Raw genomic sequence first — 14,846 nt, forward strand, 5'->3', positions numbered from 1 at the left:
TCCTGCTGCTGCTTTGGGGATTGGTAAGGAAAAACCTCTTGCACACTCCTCTTGTTTTACCTGCTGGCTTTCTTTCCCCCAGCAGGCAGACCCAAGCTAACTCCTTGGTCTGTATCTGTAATCTGTTTCTTGCTCCGCAGTGCCTTTGCTGCTAGAAATAAGCCTGTGCCTTCCTGGACTGTATCCTGGGCTGCCATCTTGAAGCCACCCCACTGCTGCAGCCACCACTAGTTAATCCCCCGCCCCCTTGGAGCTGTATCCTGGGCACACACCAGTCTGCCCTCTGGAACTACCCCTAGTATAAGGTGCACCCATTAGGTTAGATTTAGCTTTTAGTCTAGATAAGTTGTAATTTCATTTTGCATAGCTGTGGTTAAGTTAGGTTTAGGAAATTGCTTGCATTGTACTCTGTAAGTTAGGCTTAAAGTAGGGTTACCATATTTCCACAAGCAAAAAAGAGGACACTGCGTGGGGGGAGGAGCCCTGCTCTAGCCCCACCCCTGCCCCACCCCCATCCATTCCCTCCCACTTCCCACCCCCTGATTGCCCCCCTCAGAACCCTCAACCCCCCCCCCCTTGTCCCCTGACTGCCCCCTCCTGGGACCCCTGCCACTAACTGCCCCCCTAGGACCCCACCGCTTATCTAAGCTGCCCTACTTCTTGTCCCCTGACTGCCCCCTCCTGAGAACGCCCTACGACCCTACCTGTCCTCTGACTGCCCCAACCCTTATCCACACCCCCACCCCATATTCACACTCCCATCCCCAGACAGACCGCCGGGGACTCCCATGCCCTATGCAACTGCTCCCCGCCCCCGACAGGACCCCCAGAACTCCTGACCCATCCAACCCCCTCTGCCAACTGTCTGTCCCAACCCCTCTCCACACCCTTGCCCCCCTGACAGCCCCCCCCCAAACTCCTGATCCATCCAACCCCCCCCTCCCTGTCCCCTGACCAGGGCCGGCTTTAAAGAGCCCAGGAATCGGGCTGCGCTCCGGCCGGGGTTGCGGGGCTTGGTGCCGGGCCAGAGGTGCTCAGCCAGGGCTGGGCCAGCGCACTCGGCCAGAACCAGGGCAGGCGCTGCTGGGGCCCGAGCCGGTCCAGGCTGGGGGTGCTGGGGCCTGAGCTGGGCCGGAGCCGCTGGGGCCGCCGGGCGCTGCTTGGCCTGGGCCGGAGGGAGCCGCTTGGCCAGGGCCGCGCCTCCCCGGAGCTCTCCTCCTCGCGCCCCCCCCCGCCCCAGCTTACCTGCTGCTGCCTCCTGCTTGCCCATGCTTCCTTTCAGGCTTCCTGCGAATATCTGATTGGCGGGAAGCAGGGAAGGGGGAGGAGCAGGTGGGCAGAGTGTTCAGGGGAGTGGAGAAGGGGGAAGACAGCTGTGGGCCGGACAGCCTGGTAAGGCTGCAGGGGATGGGGGGGGAGCCGGGAAGGGGCTTTGGGTGCCCAGCGGCACTTGGCCGCCGCTTTTCTGTCTATAAATAGCCGACCGGGGGGAAATCCCAGACATTTTTAGATTTTTAAAAATCCCCCCCGGACAGCTATTTATAGACCGAAAAGCCGGACATGTCCGGGGAAATCCGGACATATGGTAGCCCTACTTAAAGAATTGTTGCATTGTGTTTTGTTACTTGCTAATTTGTGTAGTCTTGGTTAAGTTAAATCATAGATAAGATTTTACTGTGTTCTGTATAATTCTCTCTGCTGTTTAAACTTGCAGCCTGTCTGCTCTCTGTGTCTCCCTGAGTTTAAATCTCCCTCTGCCTTTGGCCCCTGCTCCACCACGGACTCCTCTTCCTCCATCCCCCAACCTCACTTCTCTACCACTTTCTTTCTCTCTCTCTCTCTTTCTCTTTTAATCCCTTCCCCCACGTGCTCACCCCTGCTCACCCCGTTCCCACTGCTGCCAAACCTCAATTGTATTACTGAAGTCTAGCATAAAACCCCATTGGTTACCCCTTTTCTCTCTAACACACCTCACATTTTACATTTACACTACTGTGACACATTTTTTACCTAAAGTTGTTGGTTATTTAACACATTTTACCCATACTGTTAGTTGGTTATATGCTGCTGTGACACACTCTTTACATAGAAATTGTTAGCTACCTGTTACATTTATACTTCAGTGTTAATTGGTTACCAACTGTATTGTACCTCACGATTGAAACCCTCTATCCTATTTACTAAAAGAAACCCCTCCCCAATTGTCTACCTTAACAAACCCCATACCCCTCACTGTTGAATTTTCCCTGTTTTTGCATTTTCTTAATAAAGTTTATTTTGCACCCCACCAGTGCAGTAGTTGTCCCCCAAGATCCCCTACCTGCTGGCAGGGACACATGACAGTGGTTACACTTGGATCATGTTTTCAAGCCTTTCTGTGCAACCAGGTGAGCTAGAAACCTAGCGTTGGTTAAAAACCATGTGATTCTGACATCACACAACTCCAGGAATGAGGCCTGGGCCTGTAACACTGATGCCTTTATTTGCCTCTGGCTTGGTGACTCGTGGGAACTTTCCTCCTCCCACTCTGCTCCTGGAATCCCCTTGGGGAATCTCTGGTCCAGTGGCTGCCTTGAGGTTCAATTGAATGGCTGGGCCTTTTGGCTACGTGAACACTGAGTATTTGGGAATAAAGCCTGGGCCAGCTGCACATGCTGCCCTGCACCCTGGTGAGCAAAGCAGTGGTAAGGAGCTGGAAGGTGTGAGCCCCAGCCCTGGAGCTGGATGGGACTAAGCTGCAGACACCGAACACCGTGGGGTTCCTGTCGGGGGATTGATGTCAGCCCAAGCCCTGCAAAGCAGGTCTGAGGGGGACCCCTATAGAAGGGGTTAATTCTCGCTGCTTCCCTCCTTGCATCTTGAGCTGTAACTTCTCCCCTTGTGCTTATCTGTTTCCTCCTTTGCCCCTTTCCCCAGGAAGGTAAAAGGGCAGGGCTGAGCTGTTGTTCTGAGTCGCATTGTGCGCGGGCTCAGCTCTTGTGACCGCCCCTGTACATCCTGAGCTGTGGGTTGTGGGCTATTACCAGCCACTGAAGCCATGTGAACCACAGGTCCCAGAGGGCATGTTTTCTCTACTTACTGAATTAAGCTGCTTTACCCACAGCTTTCCCAATGATGGAAGAGAATCTGCTGAGCCAAACCCAGCTGTGGCTTGGCAGGCAGAGCGAAGGAGGGAAAGGCTCTGGAGTAAAGTACTGAGTGGTGTCACTCTGGTGACTCTCCCTCCTTGTTTAATCACGACAGTCTCCCAGCCTTGTCTAGCTGTCTGGTCTGCGAGCCTGGCATTGCCTAGACCCATGACCCCAGAGCTGTTCCTAACTTTTCTGGTCTGAGGGCTGGATTATGGGCTGTGACAAGAGTTTCCTTCCTAGGCAGTGCTGTGCCCAGCCGTGCAGTCTCCTGTATGGTGCCGAGGGCCAGTTCGGGGGTGGAGGGCATAACAAAGGGAAAGGGAGTAGTGTTCTCCTCTCTTTCTTGCCAGTCTAGCTTTCAACAGATCCAGGATCACCCTGGCTTCTCAGGCCCTGATCCTCAGCTGGTGTAACTTGGCCGACCTTTGAAATCAATGGAGTGATGTTCACTTAAACCACCTGAGCATCTGACCATTAATTCCTGAGTTATCCTTCCTGCTGAGCTCACAGAGCACCAATTTCCCTTGGGCTCTGGTGAGGTGACTCCTGGCCTGAGTGGGGTGGGCTGAAATTCCCTAGCCATGGATTGTCACCAATTGCTTTACCAGCTGCCAGGTTTTCTCTTATGGCAGTTAGCTAAGTGGACATCCATAAGAATGGCCATCCTGGGTCAGACTAAAGGTCCATGTAGCCCAGTGTCCTGTCTTCTGACAGTGGCCAATGCCAGGTGCCCCAGAGGGAATGAACAGAACAGGTAATCATCAAGTGATCCATCCCGTTGCCCATTCCCAGCTTCTGGCAAACAGGGGCTAGGGACACTGTCCCTGCCCATCTTGGCTAATAGACATTGGTGGACTTATCCTCCATGAATTTATCTAGTTCTATGTAGGCTGATGAAGAAACGAGCTCCATTTAATAAAGCTCCTCTCTGGGGGGCCTGTAATGTCTCCATGAGACCTTTTCCATAGGGAGATTCCTAGGTAACAACAGTCCTGGGTGGTGATTGTAAAAATCCCAGCCCTGCCCCGAATGTGTCTGTGGGTGCCCTCTCTGGCTGGGTATGGGGCTGGGCAGGGGAACAGGCATTGGGAGATAGAGATGGGTGGCAAAACAGTGAGGGGGTTGAGGGCATCATCCATGTACCAAGTTACTGGGGGCCAAATGGTGTGGCCAGAGAGCTGGGGGAGTAAGTAAAGCTAGGAAGGGGCTAGAGAGAAGGAAATCGCTAGGAGTGAAATAAGTGGGATACTCCAGGTGAGCAGGAGAAAGTTTCTGACTCCTCAATCTAGGGGCATGGCTCGGCATCTCCCATTCCTGCTCATGCAGTGCTGCATTCGCGCCCCTCCTGCCATCCCTCTGGCAAGCTGCTCCCACCGTGGAGCCTCATCCTGCTAAGATCTGGAGAAAGCCTCTCAGCTCATCAATATTGAGACTTGTGCTCATTAGAGGGAGAAAAAAAATCTACCTCTCGTACTGCTTCCACCTGCTGTATTGATTGTCAGCCCCTCCCTGCACAGGCTGTTCTGGCTGGCTAGGAGCAGCCAGAACCAGGCCAAGCTAATGATGGGGGTGAGTCTGCAGACACCTCCTCGAGGTGGAGCGGGGGAGGAGAGCTAGGACTCCGCCTGTCTCATTTGAACATACAGTCTGGCTAAGGCCTGCGTATGGATCTGTTTGAAGCCCTCTCTAACGCTGATGTTTTACCTGGCTACAATTAGAAAGGTGAGAGTTGTTTTTTTTTTTTTCTTTTCTTTTCCCCAAAGTTCCCTAATGAATCTGGACATCCAACTCCCATTCGTCCCAATAGGGCACCTTTGACCATCTTGCCCTAAGTGTTTGTATTTTCCCCTGTACTCTTGCTTTTATGAAGTGATTTTGCCGCTGGTGAAAAGCACAGCCCAGGGCAGCAAGATCCTCTCTCTACAGCACAGGCAGTGGCAATGCCGGCTCCCCCACATGCCAAGCCCTGTCTCTGTATCACAGCTCTGGCTGGCCTCCAGCCCTGGAAGGGAATTTCAGTCTCCAAGGGCAATGCAGACATTGGTCCCTCGGTGGATATTGCCGGTGAGGGCGGTGGGTTAGTGCAAGGTGTGTTTTGGGAACATGGACGCCTCTTCACCAGCCACTGGCCTGAGCCCCACCACGCTCATTACACATGCACTCACCCGCCACACTGCCGCAGCAAGATCAACAGAGGTGCTCCTGCTGCAGTGTCCATGTGCCAGCAGCCCTCTCCTGCTTACAAGGCTATCCTCTGTGAGGGTTCTCTGATTAGTGACAGGCCTCCTCCCTTGTTCTACCACAGCCTGGATTTGTTAACCTGTTAGGTGGGCTGCAAGCTTTTGTTTCTCACAGGCAACCTGGGAGGAACTCTGCTGAGTGATGAAGCATGGGATGTGTGCTTCTATACACCATGTGTGTGCCTGCATATATTCACCCATGCAGTCATCTCAGGGTGATGTGAAAGGCAGAGGCTGTTTTGCCCCAGCCATACTGCACAACAGTTCGCTTGGTGAAGCAAAAAACTCCCCTCAAAACTAACTGCAGAGGGATCTTTTAGGGAAACTATCACAGGGAAAGGGAAGAAGGAATTGAGTAGAGCTGGGCAGAACCAGGAGCACTAGGAACTGAGTGTAAACTAGGATAGAGCCAGTGAAGTAAATGGACTAGCTGAGGAGTCGGACCATCAAATTCAAGGGGCTGCTCACATGGGTAGTGTTAAGGACCAGGCATAAGCCTTTGTGGGGTTAGGACTTCAGGTTGCACACTTAAGTGCTCACAAGTCAGGAGATGCAAAATGAAGGTGCCAAGTTTCGTAGGGCACCTGCATTACATGTTCTCATGGCCGTTAAAGAAGCCAGGTACTCAGCATAACCAGCGGGGCCCAGATCCTAAATCTGGGCCTGAGTCCTTCCTGAGTGTCGCTCGTTGGCTCAGAGGCTCACAGGTATTTAGGCTCCTTGGTTCCACTGAAATCAAAATATCTTTGAGGATCTGGGCCTTGCAGCTCCACATGGAGCAGGAAAAAACTCTACAGTGCATATTTGAAACGCAATTTTCAAAGACCCAGACAAATCGAAGCTAGTTTTCTCTGACACCTCAATGACCCTTCTTAAGAGGTTTTTTTCCCCCAAGCCAAATTCCAGCTTGAAACTCCTAGCTCTGTATCTGGTAAACATGTTCAAGCAAAGGTTCACTGCTGTCATGGTTTCACATACAGACTGTGGCCCTAATTCAGCAAGATACTTAAGCATGTGCCTTGAAATCAATGAGAGACATGCTTAAAGTTAGGCATGTGCTTAAGCGCCTTGCTGAATTGGGGTTGGTGTGAACCATTCTCAACCTAAGAGTTGTTCACAAGCTGCTCTCATGACTATTTGCTCTTCTGTATTTGTGGGCTCTGGTTAATCACATGGTGGTGGTTGTGCTTCCTGATTGGGTGAACAAATTTCATTGGGCTGAATCCTTACTAATTGCTGTCCTGTGGGTCACACAACTTTCACGGCATGTGTGAGTGGCCATTTGGACAACTCACCATTAGTCCCCAAACGGGGTGTGTGGATGACAGCCCAGTCCCATGACCCTTCACAAGTAGCGAATCAAAAGCCATGTGAGCGTTATCAAGTCAGTCGGCCATCTGCAATTCAGGCCAATGCTCGCACTGTTTTTGCTAGTGTCCTCTCGCTCTGTTCCTCTGCACCCTCTGTGATGGGGGTGATCCACATCCCAGGGGTGTTGTATGAATGAGTTGGAAATTGCTTGGTAGTGAATGGCACCACTCCAACCTTCGCTATTATTCCCTTGATAATATAACAAGTGAAAGGTAGGTTAACAGTATTGTTTCCCTCACCTCCAACAGTCCCCAGGTGTAAGCTAAACCTTTCAGCTCAGCCCAGTTTAAGGGGGAATCTTCATAGCATCTCCAGATATAAAATACCTGAGGGCTAATATCGCCTGACATTACGGACGATGACCTAACTCACTTGTGACACCACCACTTAAGCATTATCCCTCCTCTCCTCCCTCCCTAAGAAAAATGCCACAGCAGAGCTCTGCCTAGCTGATCTCCCTCCTGCACAGGTTGCTGTAGCTCTGTGCGTATCCAGGCACACGCACCCCTATTGGAGCTCAGATAAATGCTAGTGTGGCGCTAACAAACATGTCCTAGGAAGAAGCTCTTAAGCAATTGGATGTGACAGAATAATTCTTTCTTCGGGAAGCAGTAAATAAGGCTCAGCTGGGGTCTCTATCTTGCCAGCTCTTGCAGGAGAAGCCCGTCTCCATCTATCACAAACCACTCCCCTCCAGCACTAAATCACATGTGTATTTAGCTCTCTATATAATTCACTTTGTGCATAAAATACTGTTTGTATTGTTGCCCTGGCTGTTCTAGCTCAGACTTTGGGCAGGACAGAGTGGAGGGACAGGGCAAAGGGCCCAGCAACAGCCCTGCAGGAAGCGGGGGGGGGGGGGGGGGGCAATCATTGTATTGTCCTCCTTTAGGGGGAGAGATGTTTACTTTGGGACACTAGAAAATATACATGGGAACCTTTCCACAGCCATCCACTTCTTTAGCATCTCGCAATAAACCTGACTCCTGCTGGACTCGGTGTGTGTCTGTATCAGGAGTGAATTTGGAGCTTGTGCAAGACAGGGCCTAACACCACCACCAAGAGCCATATGCCTGTCTAGTACAAATGGGTGCTTGGCCACCTGCCCTTCTTCCCCAGAGCTCTGCCAGGGCATTGGGGGCTCAAGCATGGTCATGAGGGGTTGCCATATGCAGTGTGCTATGCGGCTGTTGTATAGGGAGTGGAGCTGTCTAGCCATCTGGGTCCGAGCGTCATTTTAAAGGTCACACATACCTGCCAAGGGGCTAATCTCCCCCGCTCCTAACCATAATTCTAACTGCTCCATAAACATTCTGCTGCTGGAGCCCTGGAAGCAGCAAAGCACTTAAGCTCAAGCCCCCTCAACTTCACTGAGATGGCCCATATGCTTATTGAATCTGGTCCAAAGTGCTCCCCTCCTGCTCTTGTTCCAGGCACTGGAGATCTTGCGATGGGGCAAACATGCACAAGGGAGCAGGATTGGTGCAGGCCATCAGCAGCAGAAGCAGGAGCAGAGTCAGGTGCTGAGACTCCCTGGATCATGGGTGAGGTGCCTGTATGTAGGGTTGGGAGTGGCAGGGAATTGAGTCCCTTGGCTACAACTTGCTGTAGTTGTACAGTATTAAGTATATCAAGTGTTATTACCATCAACATTTATTTGCGATTGGATCTGGTGCCGTCTGTCTGGGAAACAAAGCAGCCCCTCAGTATTTGATGTGGTGTTTGCATGTTAATGAAGGCAGTAAACGAGCTAACAGAGCTATTTGCATTTCTCCTGCTTTCAGGCTTCGGATCCAATTGTTGCTGCTTTTTGTTAACCCAAGAATCATGCTGCCTCTCGTGGGTGTCCTCCCAGATTTGAATTTTAACTCTTTCCAGTCTGCAGGCCAGATCCTCTGCTGCTGTAAATCAGCACAGCTCAATGTGGAACTCCACTGACTGATACCTGCAGTTGGATCCACAGGTGTAGATTCTTATACCCATGTGGACTCCCATTGAAGTTCTATAGGTCCAAGGATCTGCGCTAGCTGCTGTGTGTGTGTGAGAGAGAGAGAATATAAAGGAACACTGAGTTTTCTCTCTTGTTGTCTCTCCTGTATCAGGTAGTCCTAGAGCATCTCAGCATTACAGTATAATAATGCACCTCTGCTGTTTCTTGGTATAAAAGATGTTCCTTAATTTAGATCTGTGGTTCCACACAAACCTTGTGTGGTCTCATTTTTCTTGATGCAACTTGTTGCATCTATCTGTATTCAGCAAAGCATTTCAATAGGACTTAACTATTCTTAAGCGCGCTGCAGAACCTGGGCTTAAATGAGGACTCGCTAGGAGATATTTTTCAGATAGGGAGTGCAGCTGCTGAATGACTAACTACAGGAACAATTGTCTAGCAGTGAAGCTCCCAAATGTAACTTTTCTTTATAAAAGATTTTACAAAACCAGAAATTAATAGAAATATTTTTAAAACTATTTGGTGAAACTAGTGTTTGTGGTTTTTGTTTATTTGAAATGTAATCCTTCCTTTTCAGTGCGGAAAATCCAGGTATGAGCATCATGGGCTCAGTCCTGCAATGAGAAGCAAATGGGGACTGCTTGTGTGCTTACTACATGTCTTGCTGAAACAGGACCAGTGCTCAGCCTGGGACACAGGGAGACCCCATAAAGGAAGAGAACCAGGAAGTGAAAATGACTAAACACGTGAAACTGACCAGTCTAGTACTGTATCAATATTGAAGCTGAATGAAATTTCAGAAAGTGAACAAAGAGCATAAATACTGGCAAGTCAATTTGATCTTTAAAATTAATTATTTCAATAACTGATGGTGATACTAGTACTGAGTAAGAAGATTTGAATAAAAAGTTGTCTTGGGAGGGTCCCTTTAAAAGGAGACAGCAGCACTAATGTAAAAGTAAATTAATAATATCCTGGGTTATAAAAATACTTTGGGTCAAGTTTTTTGTCACTTGGTACTAACGTTAGCAGTATAGCCACACATTGAAAAATTGAGATTTTAAAATGAATTTTGATTCCTTTGTCGTCTTAGATTGGAGCACAAATCAGGTTTTCAAGTGGAGGGCTAGAAATTTACTTTTTGTAAAAATAAAAACTGGCCTTCTCATGTAATGACCTGACTCCAGGAGTTGGAGATCTTGGAAAAATACCAAATATCCCAAGACTTATGATAAAATCACAAGAGTGGAGAACTGACATCCCATAGTACAAAGTACACTCACTTTGTACTATGTGAGGCCATTCTAATTTAGCAGCATCCGCCACCCTATCTTCACTCACTTTGCACTGGTATTAGGGTCTGGATTGCCCTGCACTTCATGCAGCCAATATGTCCTGAGAGAGAGAAACCATGTCCTAGATTTTTTTTCACCCCCTCCCCCTGGCAAGAGAAGAGATCACGTCCAATGTTGTCGCTAGCCATTTAAAAACTGTGCAGAAGAGGGTGGAGAATGCTAACTGCAAGGAAGTGTCCTGCTGGAATTGTTAAACATGCCGGGTGAGGCCAGCTGGAGGTGGAAGGCAGATTTATGCAGCAGCCTGGGTATTAAAAGTAGGTGAAGGTTGTAGCAGTTGCTTATTAATTACTGCTTGGGTAACATTACATTAAGGGAAAATATCTGAAATCTTACTTTTACTTTAAAAAAAAAAAAAAAAGTGCTGGAGCATATGCTGTGGGAGTTCCTGGCTCTGCCCAGAATCTGCCCTCCTAGGTTCTGATTCTACACCGTGTGCAGTCATTTCCACCTGGGAGAAGTGGGTGTCACAGGTACAAATGTCCTTCTTCTCATCTCACAGTGATAGATCTGGTGACCTGCTTCAACTAATCCCTGTGCTATTCGGTTCAGCTGCACTGAACACAATGAATGGCAGCTGGAGTGCATGCAGAGAAATGCTGGGATTCAAATCTGCAGTACACGACACAAACTATGGCATGTTCTGTTTGCTCTTCCTCCTGACTAGTTAATATGATACGCGCACACACCCTCCACTTGCTGACCCATTCCCAGTGGTCATTAGCACTCCGGGGGGCAGAGTTAAGGTTGTATTGCAGAGTGGCATGTAACTTAACTCTGTATTTGCTGGCTTTCAGTGGCTTAAATTTAGCTATTCTCCATATTCTGGAAGGACCCAAGGCTGCACTGGGCCCCCTTTACTGAGTGTTAATGCAGTTCTTGGGCAATTAATTTAGCCCAGCATTACACCCTTCCTGGGCTTTGGCTTTATCGGTGGTAGCAACAATGACATGTAAACTTCAATTTGAAGTGTTCCTGGAGCTTCTATGCAAAGATCTCCGCTCCCATCCCACTTACCTCTCCTACATCCAGGGTGAAATTAATGAACCACAGCTGTCAGTTTGTCAGCAGGAATGAATCAATCATGCCCTGCAGGATTTCAGTTCTTGCTAAGAGGGTGGGCCAACAGAAGAGCCCTGTTGCTCTGACACAGGGAGTATAGCCTTCAGGCACCCAGGGAATAAGAAATCTCTTAGCATATGCAGCTTTTCCACCCTGAGCTGGGGTCTTCTGAGATTTCACAAGCAACATCGGAATTGGGGTCAGGCCTAGTCAGTAGTTGGATGGGAGACCAGCTCAGGATGGTGCTTGTTTAGTAGAAGGATTTCTTCTTTCAACCTGTGCCCTAGCATGCTATGATAACTATGCTTGTTATCGCTGAAGGGATCTTGAGTGAGGTCCAACCCTCTTGGGATCCCCATGGCTCTTTTCCCCAAGAAGCTGGGTGGTATCCTTCCATTCTGCTTGTTTCTATTCCCCCTGCATTTTCAAATGGCTACAATAGTGTTCTTTACGTCCTTTTCAGAGCTTCATAGGGAAAGGCTTTTTCAGGCGGCTAGTCATTCTCTGTGGAGCTGAGGTTGGTGTTAACCTCCATTGGCAACACAGAAACAAAGCTAATGGGACATGTCTCTATTATGATCCACAAGTGTATTCTGCACATCCATTTTCCTTGCTTGAATCCTTAGTGAATTTACTAGCCCTCGGAGCACAGGATTTCATAAAATGGATTGGTCTATTAAATGGGAGTAATTCCTTCACGTGTGTGTGTAAAGTTTTTTAGGTGCTTATATACCACAGTGAGGAGGATATAGGTACATTTGTATTTTATTTCCTTTGTCCTTTTGCTAGCTCTCATTCAAATGAAGATTTATTCCTTTCCAGCTCATCTGTGCCTTCTGATTGTGTTGGGAAGTCATAATGCTGAATCTGTGACATCACCATCAATATTTTGGCAACAGAATTTGAGGGCCAGAAATGAAATTATAACTTCCTGTCTGGATCAAGAAGGAGATGCTGGATGATAACAGTCAGATGCCTTAACTTATGGCAATGGGAATACAGGAAATACAGTATGGACAAAATAGATATTACTTTGCCCTCTTAAAGCCATTAGCTCGTATGAAGTGCTATTCATCTGTTCATGACAAAAGAAGGCCAGTATCACTACTGTCATTTTAGAGGTGGGGAAACTGAGGCACAGAAAGGTGACATGACTTGGTCTAGGTCATGTAGAAGAGTTGGGAACAGAATGCTGGTTTCCCAGTCCAGTGACTATTGACTAGACCAGACTCCCCGCTATCAGACTATTGGGCTATTGAGTCCAGAATGTTACCTCTGGCAGCATTCAAAATCAGAGGAAAGCAAAAAGAACATTCCTAATGCACTGAGGTAATTGTACAATAACATACATGGGTGGAAAAGCTCCTTCCTGATCACTACAGTGGTTGGCTTATGGCATAAAGCATGAGGTCTTATTCTCTATCTTAGCTTACCTACAAAATAAAAATAAAGGGAGGTGTGTAGTTGCTTGTAGCTTCAATGCTACCCCATCCTTCAGAACACTGTGTGGCTAACACTTCGCTCCAGGAACACCTGTTTGGGGGTGGTAGGGAACAGTTATATAAGAGAGGGCCAGCACTACTAGGAACAGAAGTAGTGTCTTGTAACAAGCCCTCTTGTGCAGGACTAAAGTGTGTGGAAGATAGGCTCTAGTCTGCAAAGGGTAATATCTTATCTGAAGAAATCCTGTGACTGGCTTTCATATCCCCATCTTATCTGTATCTCATCCACGTGCCAATCCTGCCTAGGTCTCAGGCAAAGCCCAAGTCCCCAAGTCCAACCTTTGGCATCTGTTTTCCTTTCTGGCCCTTTTGAAGCACTGATCTGGCTTTTGTGTTGGCAGCCAGAAGGAGTACATTACCTGGGACGCTTGGCACTGGATCACAGGCCTAGCAAAGCCAGGAGGGATAAGCAGATGCAGCAGCTTGATTTCAGAAAAACCCTGGCCATGTAATAGGAAAAGATCAGTGTAGTTTGGTCAAGGTAAAAGGTCGAAGATTTCATTAGCGACTGCACAGACCGGGAGCTCCCCCGAGGGTGCTGGTGGCAGTAGTGGGGAATTCAGAGCAGAGGTGTACAGGAAATACAGATGTCTTGGAGGAGGAAGGGCGGCTTGGGATTCCAGCACCATGGACAGGGCCAGTGAGGCAGGGCTGGGCTAGGCTTGGCTGGTGGCTCTGGGCGCGGGTGTGGGAACAATGGCAGGTGCCCTGCCTGGCTGGCGCGCTAGGCTGAGTACCAGGGCGGGGATTAACCTGTTGGTCTAACGTCAGCGCCAGCTCCCTGCCTGCTCTGAAGCTTGCGGACGCTCGGCGGGGCTCTCTCGGGAGCTGCTGTTTTCGATCCGGGGGGAGGGGGGTGTCCCTGACTTCTCCGGGCAGCGCTGGGCTCGCTCGTTCCCAGTCGGGATACTGCCGCGTGCGGGTGCCCCTGGCTCCAGCCTGGCGCCTGCCCCAGCAGAGGAAGTTCGAAGCTGCCCTGGGGCAAGTCACAGCCCCGCTCTGGGCTCCTGGGAGCCAGCCCTGGCCATTGCACTTGCTCGCCGCTTTGCATCCTCGGTGGCTTCCCCCGAGTGAGCTCGGAGCGGGATTTCTGATGCCATTGTCTCGTCCCGCCGCTACCCCCTTGTAGGGGGGCGGGGGCCAGGCGCTGCAGCAGAGCGCCCCCTGCAGCCGAGGGGCGCTCAACGCAGCCATGAAATATACACGAGGCTCAGAGAGCTGAAGGCGCTTCCATCACCTCCTACCTCAGCAGCAGCTCAGCCCCCTGCCCTCGCAGCCTGTCCTGCCTGCAGAGCGGGCGGGTGTGCGTCGGGGGGAGGCGATCGGTCGGAGCAGACGCTTCCAAGGTAAGCTGCTTTCCACACCATGCCTGGGGGCCCGTCGCTCTGTTTGGGGGGAGGCTGTGGCTAGAGAGGGGAGAGCGGGAGAGCCCGGTGCAAAAGGGGAGCTGTGTCCAGAAGGCAGCGAGACATTTCCCTCTGCAAACTTCTCGGCGAGGTCTCCCCCTCTTGCATGGACCCCCCGGGGAAAGTACTTGGCTGTTATGCTGGGGGGGGGGTCCTCTCCGCTGCCAGCCCTGCCAGGCGCCCCAGCTAGGAAATGTAACTGGATTCTCTTGCTGCCCCCCACCCCACCCCCGCGCCGCCTCACAGAAAAGGGAAGGAAGACCAGGAGGGTGCTTAGAAAAGGAAGACAAGTCAGATCTGGCCCTGGGGAATGGTGCAGCACTCGCATGGCTGCGGGGAATGCTTGGAGAGCAGCGGAGTCAGTGCAGCGGGGTGTGCTCTTGACACTGGGCTATTTGTTTCCGAGCTAGATTTCCTTTCGCCCGCTCCAGGGCTCTGCTTTGGGAGAGCCCCACTGAAGTATGGGAGGGCTGCCGGTACCTGGCAGGCTGCCGCTCCTTGCAAGAGCCCAAGCTGCCCTGTTGGACTTTGCGATTTCTTGGCTAACTTGTGTGTGTGTTTGTGTTTTTAAAGCAATAGCACCCTCTCCTTGAGGCGTCCTAGCAGGCACAGAGGGGAAGGATTTAGCAAGCCCATCTCTGTGCCAGGCCAGGATTGTCCCCTCCAGCACTTCCTAGCGCTTTACCTAAGCTAAGTTTGAAAAGTCCCCGGTGATGAAGCTTCCACCAGGCCCATTATGCAGGGGTGCTGGATATCAGGGACATGGTAGTAGCTCAGTAGTAGAGCCCCAACCTTGCTCTCCTATACATACGGTCGAATGACTGCCTC

At 50.2% G+C, this 14,846-nt stretch overlaps 1 protein-coding gene across 4 annotated transcripts in view; it reads left to right on the forward strand.

Moving 5' to 3' along the window:
- The window catches only part of FAM163A (family with sequence similarity 163 member A), a 95,274-nt gene that overhangs the window by 22,489 nt on the left and 57,939 nt on the right, over positions 1-14,846 (forward strand). The window contains exon 1 of one of the 4 annotated variants that reach the window (XM_054036392.1): positions 13,874-13,958. The exons of the other annotated variants lie outside the window; for them this stretch is intronic. The gene's annotated coding sequence lies outside the window, so the exon portion shown is untranslated. Of the gene's footprint in view, positions 1-13,873; positions 13,959-14,846 lie in introns of those variants that run through there. 4 annotated transcript variants of the gene reach the window in all.

This window comes from Malaclemys terrapin, chromosome 8, assembly GCF_027887155.1.
Source record: "Malaclemys terrapin pileata isolate rMalTer1 chromosome 8, rMalTer1.hap1, whole genome shotgun sequence".
Lineage (NCBI taxonomy): Eukaryota > Metazoa > Chordata > Testudines > Emydidae > Malaclemys > Malaclemys terrapin.